General features: G+C 41.0%; 1 non-coding gene across 1 annotated transcript; it reads left to right on the top strand.

Annotated features, from left to right (window-relative positions):
- The first annotated feature begins 1,183 nt into the window (after positions 1-1,183).
- Positions 1,184-1,287, top strand: LOC112764914 (small nucleolar RNA R71). Its single transcript, XR_003183398.1, has one exon. It is a non-coding gene; the product is annotated as a small nucleolar RNA R71 (small nucleolar RNA).
- Positions 1,288-6,958: the final 5,671 nt, after the last annotated feature.

The following is a 6,958-nucleotide window of genomic DNA, read 5'->3' as shown; positions in this document are numbered from 1 at the left end:
TTTCTTGCTCAGCAATTCCTTCAAATACTTGATATGTGTAGGCATCTGCTGGAGAATCTCAAGAAAGGGAATATTGATATGGAGAGACTTAAATGTCTCTAAAAACCTTGAATATGTTTTCCCTTTTTCACCTCCTCCTAACCTCTGAGGAAATGGTGCCTTTGGTTGGTATGTTTCCAGCATGCCTTTATTTTGCAGTTCCTTGGCTTGCTCAGTTTCACTTTCCTGCTTAGCTTCTTCCACACCTTCCTTCAAGATTTCTGGCTCCTGTTTTGAGGGTCTGATTCCTTCTTCTTCTGAGACTTCCTTCAATATGGTGATGGCCTTGCATTCTTCCCATTTCACTCCCTTTTGTTCCCCTTTAGGATTCTTTTCTGTGTCACTAGGGAACACTGTAGTTGACTTGGGGGCCTGTTGAGATAGCTCTCCTACTCGAGACTCCATCCTCTTGAGTTTTTCACCATGGTTCCTTAAGGTAGATCTCACATCATCCGTAAAGCTTTTCAACCCACTTATGTCCTGACCCATGTTTGCAAGCATTCCTTCTATCCTGTTTAATTGATCTTGAAATTGTTGGTTCGGATTAGGTTGGGCAGGTTGATTATTTTGACCATGATATGGTGGTTGGGAGTAAGTGTTTTGTGTGGTTTGGTATGATCTTTGGTTGAAGTTTTGGTATGTGGAATTGTTATGTTGGTTGGGGTTGTAAGGTTTGTGGTTTTGTGGTTGGGTTTGCTTGTTTCCCCACCCAAAGTTTGGGTGGTTTTTCCAGCCTGGGTTGTAAGTCTTGGAATGTGGATCATATGGTTGCCTTTGTTGATTTCTCACATAGTTGGCCTCTTCCCAATCACCTCCTTCAGTGCTTACTTCCTCTTGATCTTGTGTGTGTATTGCAGCCACTTGATTTGTTTTTAACTTCCTGGTGAGCTCTGCTAGTTGCTTGGCAAACACCTTGTTTTGGGCTAGAATTGTATCAACATGGTTCAACTCCATGACTCCCTTAGTGTTGTGTCTCTCTGAAGCATAGTAGTACTCATTCTCAGCCACTGTCTCAATCACTTCAATGGCTTCTTCCACAGTCTTTTTCCTGTTCAATGAACCTCCTGATGAATGGTCTACAACTTTCCTTGATTCATAAGAAAGTCCATCATAGAAAATATGCAGTTGCACCCAGTCATGGAACATGTCTGGTGGGCATTTCCTTGTCAAATCCTTGAACCTCTCCCATGCCTCGTAGAGACTTTCACCATCTTGTTGTCTAAAAGTTTGAACCTCAGATCGAAGCCTATTGACCTTTTGTGGGGGGTAGAAACGTGCCAGAAACTTGCTTTCCACCTCATCCCAGGTTGTTAGGCTCCCCCTTGGGAATGATTCCAGCCACTTAGCTGCCTTGTCCCTAAGTAAAAATGGGAACAAGAGCAGTTTATAGGCATCTTCCTGGACTTCATTGGACTTCACAGTGTCGCAAATTCTCAGGAATTTTGTGAGATGTTGGTTTGGATCTTCATTAGCACTACCACCAAATGAACAATGATCCTCCACCAGTGATATTAACTGTGGTTTGAGTTCAAAATTGTTGGCCTGAATGGGTGGTTTCTGAATGCTGCTACCACAATTCCCAGAGGTTGGGTTTATGTATGAACCAAGAACCCTCCTCTCGGGAATGGCATTGTTTCCATCAGCTCTCTCATGGTTGTGAACTTCTCTATCCATGTTGAGATCTAGAGCTTCCTCAAAATTGTCCTCAGATTCTCCTTCAGATTCTTTTTCTCTCAGTATTCTCTTCCCTCTTGCTTCCCTTCTAAGTTTATGAAGGGTCCTCTCTGGTTCGGTATATGGAGGAGTTGATGTCTCTCCTCTCCTACCTGTCATACAAGAACACAGCACAGGCAACAAACAAGTGAAATACTCTTGGTTAATGGAAGAGTATGGTTAGAGCAGTTGAGGAATTAATTCAAATAGTTAGTGGGTCAGTGAGTTAGTTGCTTGAATTTAAAGGCATAAAGAAAGAAAGCAAGTAACAAAGTGCAGAAATTAAAATTCAACAAGTAACTTGAACTGAATTAACAAAACAAGAAAAATGCTCAATCTAGTTAACTTCCAATTTGAGAATTGTCAATCGAAAACCAATCCCCGGCAACGGCGCCATAAACTTGATAGCTTCGATTTTAGGAAATTGCACGATCGGCAAAAATTCCTTCCGGCAAGTGCACCGGTTATCGTCAAGTAAAAACTCACAATAGAGTGAGGTCGAATCCCACAAGGATTGGTTGAGTGAGCAATTCGGATTAGAAGTGTGTTCTAGTTGAGCGGAATCAAGATTTAGATGAGAATTGCGGAATGTTAAATTGCATGAATTAAAGAGCGAGAAGCTAAATTGCTGAAATTAAAAAGGGATCGGGGTGATTGCATGAATTTAATTGCAGAATGTAAAGAGAAAGTGGTAGATCAGAAATGGGGAATTCATTGGGTTTCAGGAGATATTGAGATCTCCAAATCAAAACATTTTTATCCCTTCCTCAACCAATGCATTCATTGAATTTTTGCTTGGCAATCTTATATGATTGGATCCCAATCCCTTGGCTCACCAATTCTCTCTAAAAACAAACAAATTCCCAATCCCTTGGTTTAAATGTTCATAAGAAGAGATGATGCTCGATCACTGATTATACCACACAGTTTCATGAACCACAATTTGGTAGGATTACATGTCACAATATCCATCCAAACCCCAATCCAATTCACTGTGAGAAAGCTTCTCTAGCATGAATCCTCCATTCCTTTCCCAAGGTTCCGAAGGATTCCAATTATGGATAGTTTCTTTCCCAAGACAACTAACCAATGGAATTAGATCGAGAAGCTTTCTAACAAAATTCAAGAGAAAAGATTGAAGAAGAAGATAAAAACTATTATTGATTCATTGAATTACAATAGAGCTCCCTAACCCAATGAAAGGGGTTTAGTGAGTCATAGCTCTGAATTCAATTACACAAAGTATGAAAACTAGCAAAATGATCCCCCAAAAGTCCAAAAAATCCTTTTTTAACTTAAATTCTATCCTATTTATACACTTTCTAAAATTGAGCTTCTGTTGTGTTTCTTGGGCTTTGAGGCCTTTCCTTGATTTCCTTTTGCTTTGGGTTTATGATCCATAATCCTGATGAGGCTGCTGATCCAATTCTGTAACATTCATTGAGCCAACTTAGTGATAATCAAGTAATGACACATGACTCAACAAATTGAAATTCCAGACTCATCAATTCTTCAGGCCCAATCCCATAAGCCATGATATTCAATTGGGTTTCATACCAGAGTATGTTTAAGTTAATGTTTGTGCTCAAATGCTAACTTAAACTGCAATATCTTTGGCCCAGAAACCTTTTCAATTAGTGGCGTTTAAGTTGCAGTTTAAGCTTAAATTGCAACTTAAACGTTGGACACTCCTGGAGGTGATATAATTCAAGCACGTTTAAGCTTCAGTTTAAGGTTAAACTGAAGCTTAAACGTGGAAATGGAAGAAGGCAATCCTGGAGGGTGGAATTGTCGAACACGTTTAAGCTTCAGTTTAAGGTTAAACTGAAGCTTAAACGTGGAAATGAGGAAAGCACCCTGGAGGATAAAATGTCGAACACGTTTAAGCTCCAGTTTAACCTTAAACTGGAGCTTAAACGTGAGAATGCTTCCTGGTGAAAAATTGGGTCGAACACGTTTAAGCTCCAGTTTAAGGTTAAACTGGAGCTTAAACGTGGAAATGCTCCCTGGTGCAATTCTCATTCTGGCGTTTAACTTCCAGTTTAAGGTTAAACTGGAAGTTAAACGCCACTTTCAGCTTTCATGATTCTGGCGTTTAAGCTCCAGTTTAAGCTTAAACTGGAGCTTAAACGCCACTTCCCAGCATTATATGGCTTGGCAGTTTAAGTTCCAGTTTAAGCTTAAACTGGAACTTAAACTCCACATGTGATATTCAAGCTTCCTTTATTGATTTTGTTGCTTCCTTGCCTAGCCTCTTCTTCCCTGAAATCATCCAAACAACTGCATCAAAGTCTTGCAAAATTTCATGAGAATTCTTCCATTCATAGCATTCAAGTAATATAACTAAAAACTCATGGAATTTAACCATTCTTGGTTACTTTAAGCTCAAGAAAATGCATAAAACAACTAAAACTAACAGAAAAATGCTAGTGAAACTAGCCTAAGATGCCTTGGCATCATTAGGTAGCTTAGGCTGTGGTTAGTGGATATAGGTCTGTTTACTTGCACTGTTCTTACTTCTGTTTTATCCTATGTGCAATTCTGCTGCTGCTATATTCATGATTCATATGCTGCTTTCTTGTATATCGCTGCTGTTTACATTGCATTTTTATGTTTATTTTATATCTATGTACATGCAGCTTGATTTTTTTACATTCATATGAACTGATATGATTGCTGTTTATTTTCCGGGACAATCCAATTTTAGCCGGAATACTGCCCAAATTTTTTGAAATTTTTTTCATTCATGTTTTGGTTTGGCATTTCTGAATTCTGTTTCACTCTGCTTTATCCAGACCATTTCATGAATGCTATGGCAGACTTTCTTATCCTTTTTGATTTCCTGGTTCATAAACTGCTTGTTCAATTATGAGTACTTCTATTCTTACATGTGAATCACTGTTATTTGGAATTTTTCTATGCTACTTACTTTCACCCGCACTTTACTAACTCACTGATTTGAATTTACTAATTTCTTTTTCAAATCCTAACCGTACTAACCCTTTTGTTCTCTTTTCTGGTTCTTTTCACTTTCCTCTAACTTTCTCACTATGGCATATTGATTTTTTTCTTTCCATTTAACATTCATTCTGTCACATTTCAATTACTCATTTTCCTTCTTTTATTTCTCCCTTAGCGCTTTGAGTTTCATTTTCATTTGCCTACTTGCTTTCCTATTTTATCCATATCCTGGTTTTCTGTTTTTCAGGATGTCTGCCTCCCAAAGGAAAGGCAAAGGCAAGGCTACTGGCAAGCGCAAGAGAGGAACTTCCTCCCGGTCCATCATCACTCTAATGCACGATTCTTCATGGCGGGAGAAGAACTTCACTCAGCAAGAAAAAGCTGACCAGCTGCTCCCTTCGACTGATCCTATTAAATTTGCAAACCGGTACTGTGAACTGAAGTACCCGACTTTTGCAGACTCCAGAAATCTATACCTGGAACGAACTCTGAAAATTCCAGAAGCCCTCCAGCAGTACACCACTGAGCAAATCAAGCAAAGGGGCTGGTTCTTTCTGAAAAGAACACTTACAGAGGTCAATGCATCTTGGGTCTGGGAATTCTATTGCAATACTACCTTACTACCCTTGATGCAGTAAACCTGAGGGGAAAGCAAATTCTGGTCACTGAAGAGGCCTTAGAGGACATCCTCCAGCTCCCAGCCAAATCCGATCAGCCTGATGGTTTTTCCAAGGCTGAGGAGGACATGAGTCAGATGCAGTTTGACTGGGATGCCATGAAGGCACGGATAGCTCTCGACCCGACCGTTCCTTGGGAGATGGGTCAGGACACTACCATGCCTCGAGGGATCAAGAGAGTGTACTTGAATGATGAAGCTCGGCTATGGCATTAGATTTTGAGCAACTATGTGATGCCGAGTACTCATGAGACTGAGATCCCGGTTGCAATGCTTACCCTCCTCTGGTGTGTGCTGGAGGGTAAGGACTTGTACTTGCCTCATTTTATCCGGCACTATATGGCCAGGGTCCACGTCCGCGGCACCCTCTCTTTTCCATATCTGGTTACACAGCTTGGCCGTCGGGCTGACGTGCCATGGGAGGATGCCGATGAGAGACCACCAGCGGCGGATTGCAGGAAGATCATTCCTCACAGCAGGAACTTCCTAGCTTTGGGCTACAGACCACCACCCTTCACTGCTACCGATGAGACAGCCCCACCGTCTGCTGGACCCTCTTCATCCACAGCTACCACTGCTGCTCCTGCCGCTACTACTGCACCTCCACCTGCCTCTGAGCCCGTTTACCGCCTCGTGCACCGCCTATTCCGATAGCTTGATTAGATGGAGCGCCGTAACCGGCGCCGGTATGAGAGATTGGAGCGCCGCAGTAGGTGACGCTATTTCCATCTGAAGCTGATGATCAGACAGGGCGCCGACATCCCCTCCGAGCCCGACACTCCATCAGAGCCATCAGAGGGGGAGGAGGATGAGCACGAGGAGGAGACTCATTTCCAGGAGGAGATTCATCAGCAGGCAGCCACAGAGCAGGCTGCCCCGCATCAGGAGGTTACACCCCAGATAGAGGTTGCCGATCCGGAGATCCTACTCCAATCAGTCCCACCTCTACAGCAGCCAGACTCCCAGCCCACCACCACTGAGACCCCAGCTGCCATCCCTACCAGTGATGACACCCCTTCACACCCAGCTTGACAGAGCATCGGGGACGATGCTTCATTTTAAGTGTGGAGAGGTCGTCATCTCTGACGTTTATTTTGGTGAACCACTACATACTTTTTTTTGTTTTGGATATTTTTCTGTATTTTTCTTTTTATTGTTATTTTCTGAGTACTTATACATTGCTTTTATGTATTTTTACTCTATTTTCTGCATTTTGCATCTTCAGTTTATATTTAGCCATTTAGTTTATTTTAGTTATTTTGTTTAGTTTGCAATTCTGATTTATTAGTGGATTAATTAGTATAGTTTACCCCTTTTTAGCATAAGATAAGTATAGTTTAAATAGAAAAATATAAAAGGGAAGTAAGCTAGGAAATTGAACATATTAGATTTAAATCCATAAACCTTGTATATAGCATTACATGATATAGTTAAGCTGACAGCATTTCATCAAGGAGGAACATTAAAACTTTAAAAGCTACCCTAAATAATTTTTTTATGAGAATAATGAGAAATTTTAACTAAACCTTCATACAATATATAAATGATATATGATGCTTGAGTTAGAGA

This window comes from Arachis hypogaea, chromosome 2, assembly GCF_003086295.3.
Source record: "Arachis hypogaea cultivar Tifrunner chromosome 2, arahy.Tifrunner.gnm2.J5K5, whole genome shotgun sequence".
NCBI lineage: Eukaryota > Viridiplantae > Streptophyta > Magnoliopsida > Fabales > Fabaceae > Arachis > Arachis hypogaea.
Note: the sequence above shows the minus strand (reverse complement) of the source record. Positions and strands in the feature narration are given on the sequence as shown.